This window comes from Otolemur garnettii, unplaced genomic scaffold (genome assembly GCF_000181295.1).
Source record: "Otolemur garnettii isolate 467f Iridium unplaced genomic scaffold, OtoGar3 scaffold00003, whole genome shotgun sequence".
Classification (NCBI taxonomy): domain Eukaryota; kingdom Metazoa; phylum Chordata; class Mammalia; order Primates; family Galagidae; genus Otolemur; species Otolemur garnettii.
Window position 1 is genome coordinate 26,447,129 of NW_003852398.1, and position 3,852 is coordinate 26,450,980.

A 3,852-nucleotide genomic window follows, 5' to 3' on the forward strand; every position below is an offset into this window, starting at 1 on the left:
ATCTATCCTAACAGACTGACAAAGAATCATTTATGGCTGCTGTGATGATTTTAGTTGGCCCAGCTTCTGGAAAGTGATGCTACAAGCATTTAGTGGGCAGGGACAAGGCATAAGGGATGTCCTGCAAGGACAAGGCTGTACTGCAGAGAATTGCTTCCCGTCTCACATGTTCCTCTGAACATTCAGGTACTAAATGACGGCCTCAAAATGGGCTGCAATTTCAAGAACCAAAACAATAGACAGGACTCAGTGGCTCACTCCGGTAATCCCAGCCCTCTGGAAGCCAAGGCAGGGAGATCACCTGAGCTCTTGGGTTTGAGACCAGCCTAAACTAGAGTGAGATCCTATCTCTAAAAATAGCTGGGCATTTTGGTGGGCACCTGTAGTCCCAGCTACTCTGGAGGCTGAGGCAAGAGAATTGTTTGAGGGTGCTGTTGAGCTATGATGGCACAGTACTGTATTGGGGGGCGACAAAGTGAGTACAAGATACATATATATATATATATATTTGTAACACTGGGACTCTATCCAGTCACATGTCACAATACTAGGAATAACTGTGACACTACTTTTTAGAAATCCCTACTTGGGGGAAGGGGAGAGGATGATTGGCAGAAGGAGGGAGGGCATGAGGCAGAAACTCACCTAATTGCACATTGTGGGGGTGTATATCGTTGGGCAAGGGGCTCTTTTACAACTGGAACTTTACTCTAGAAGTTAGAACAATGTAGCCTAGAAATTTGTACCTTCATATTAATTTGAAATTTTAAAAAATGAAAAAAATTCCCTACTTAAAGGATGTTTCCTTCGTTCCCTTATCATGTACAAGGCAGTCAGGTCTGTTCTCACTGCTAGTTGCTATTCTAGGGCACACACATTCTCTGCCCTTTCAGTTTCCTGTACTTTTTATACAGAGTGGTTTCAGACTTTTCTTTCCTTAAGTCAAGACTGATTAAATATAAGGAGATAGAAGCATCTGATTGCTTCATTATACCTTTCAGGGCAGTGGTGCCCAAGCATTTGCACACTGAAATATATATTTGATTAGAAATCATTTTCCTAAGTAGAATACAAATATCTTAACACAATAACTAAGAAAATGACGTGAAGGCTATGTTAACCAGTTTGATGAAAACATTTCAAATTGTATGTGAAAACACCACACTGTACCCCATGATTGCATTAATGTACACAGCTGTCATTTAATAATTAAAAAAAGAGAGAAATCATTTTCCTTTATGTTAAGCCATTATATTGATTTTTTCAGTTAAATATATAGATAGGATCTATATGTATGTATATGTATACACACGCACACTTTTTTCAGAGTAAATCTCTAGATAATAAATTTACTTAATATTTTAATGTTTGTTATAAAAAGGGGGCACTGGGGCTGATATACTTGAGAACCACAGTGTGGTCTCAGAAAAATGTAATCCCTGCCTGGCCAAGATCACTATATGAGCTGAGATTTATTGAGTGTCACTTGTATGCAATTGTTACAACTCCCATGTTACACATAAGGAAACCAACTTCTGAGCCGTGAAATGGCTCTCTCACGGTAAGTGCTGAGCCACATACACCACCCTGTAGCCTGGCTCCACGGCCCATGAGGAAAACCTAGCTGGCCTGACTGGGAAGACCGGAGTGCAGAAGGTGTAACACAGGGCAGCCTCTGTGCCAGAAAGGGCTCCTGCCCACAGCGATTCTAAGATGTCTAAACTGGATGCCAACATAGAACATGTGGGAAATGTCGTTACATCTACATTCCCGGCTTGTCTTGAAAAATCAGAAGCTCTGGCCACAGAGGACCCTCATCCCTACGTGGCAGTTGAAGTAGATAGTTTGCAAAAAATGGCAGCAGTTGTTCCCCTCCCTGTCTGCTCGACCCTTTGATGTGAATTTGAAGCTCCTCTCAACCAAGAAATGGAGTCTGTTTCCCCACCCTTTGAGTCTGGGATGGCCGTAATACCAGATTTCAGAGACAGCCAATATCATCAAAGATGACCCGCAAGTGATTCCAAATACCAGACAGCGCTCAGATAGGACCTGAAGAATCCTTTACTAGCCCAGCTAAATTGCTACTATGCAGAAATGTAAACTAAATGTTTGGTTTCAGCTACTATGTTCGGGGGTAGTTTGTTATCTAGCAAAAGCTACTTGTTAACACAGCACCAATCAGCCAAGGCTGCAGTGCAGCTGTGTTCTACACAGACTCTGTTGTCTCCGCTTTGCCACATCTGGCACCTTGCTTCCCTTGTTTCCATAATCAGCCTTACTCTGCAGAGATGTATTTAATGACCCTTGCAAAAGCCTAAGTTTGTATGACCCTTGAAGGGATGAATCAAAGAGGAAAATGGGTATAGCTTCTTTGAAGGCAGACAAGAGCTAGAATACAGGTTATGAAAAGAAGACTTTGGAGGAAATTGAAGGGTGAGGCAAAGATAAGGAAGGGGGAGGGGAGGTAGAAGGAGGCCACATGGACTTACATCTTCAAAGACCTAGGTCTATACTGTCTGTCTCTTACGCATAGAAGGAATGTCTGAGTAAGATAATAATAATAGCTAGGATGATGATAATAATCTCTTCTCTTACTATACTACTCAGATTTCCAGAAAATAACCTTCATCTACTTCCATTTGCTGAGCTTGTTTTGAGACACATCAGAGAGGTAAGAGGTCAATGTTAAGGTTACGAAAGGCACATCTCATATGTGAGCATGCAAAGCCAATCATCATACTTAAGAACTACAAAAGGATCACACATTTTTAAAATAAGAAAACAGAAAAATGCACAGGAAAGGACATGCACAGGATTCTTAACTATACAAAAAGATGGCCAGCTTTAATCATAATAAGATAAATGCAAAATGAAACCATATTGAGACACTGTCTTTCATCTATCCCAGTGGCAAATATTCTAGTTTGATAGCACACACCACCAGTGAGGCTGTGTTGTTGCTGGAACATGAATTGCCATAGTCTTTACAGAGGGAAATTGTACATACAAAGTTTACCAATATTATCAACACATATTTCCTTTGACCTAGCAATTCTGCTTCTGGAAATTCACCTTACAGATATATGTGCACCGAAGTAAAATGGCATATCACAAATAATCATGGCAGCACTATTTGCAATATAAAAACAGGCTGGATGCAGTGAGTTACACCTGTAATCCCAGCATTTTGGGAGGCCAAGGTGGGAGGATTGCTTGAAGCCAGGAGTTTCAGGCAGACTGAGCAAGAGTGAGATTCCATTCTACAAAAATCAGAAAACTTAGCTGGGCATGATATCACATGCCTGCACTCTCAGCTACTCACTCAGGAGGTTGAGGCAGGAAAATCATTTGAGAGCCTAGGAGTGTGAGGTTGTAGTGAGCTATGGTGATGCCATTGTACTCTAGCCCAGGAGAGTGAGATTCTGTCTCAAAAGAAAAGAAGAAAGAAAGAAAGGGAGGCAGGGAGGAAGGAAGATAGGAGGCGGAGAGGGAGGAAGGAAGGAAGGAAAGAAGGAAAGAAGCAAGGAAGGAAAGAAGGCAGGCAGGCTAATCAATAGAGGCCAGTTAAATAAACTGTAACAACCACCTGGTACCATAGTATGCAACTATTCAAAAGATTGTGAATACTACATGTTGAAATGGAAAGACCTGTAAGATTAGGAAATACAAAGATAGAGATAGAGACAGAGATAGAGACAGACACAAACATATAAGTAAAACTTAAAAAGTAGAAATTTTCATTTATAAGATGGGTAAATAAGAGTACATATTTGTAATTGTTTGTATATGCAAAAAGGAACTCTGCAAAGATGCATAAGAAATTTAAGGGCTAGGCATGGTGGCTCATGCCTG

General features: G+C 41.0%; 1 protein-coding gene and 1 pseudogene across 1 annotated transcript in view; both read right to left on the reverse strand.

Annotated features, from left to right (window-relative positions):
• ARHGEF37 (Rho guanine nucleotide exchange factor 37) overlaps window positions 1-3,852 on the reverse strand; it is a 38,576-nt gene that overhangs the window by 20,424 nt on the left and 14,300 nt on the right.
• Window positions 2,662-2,759, reverse strand: LOC111727242 (annotated as a pseudogene).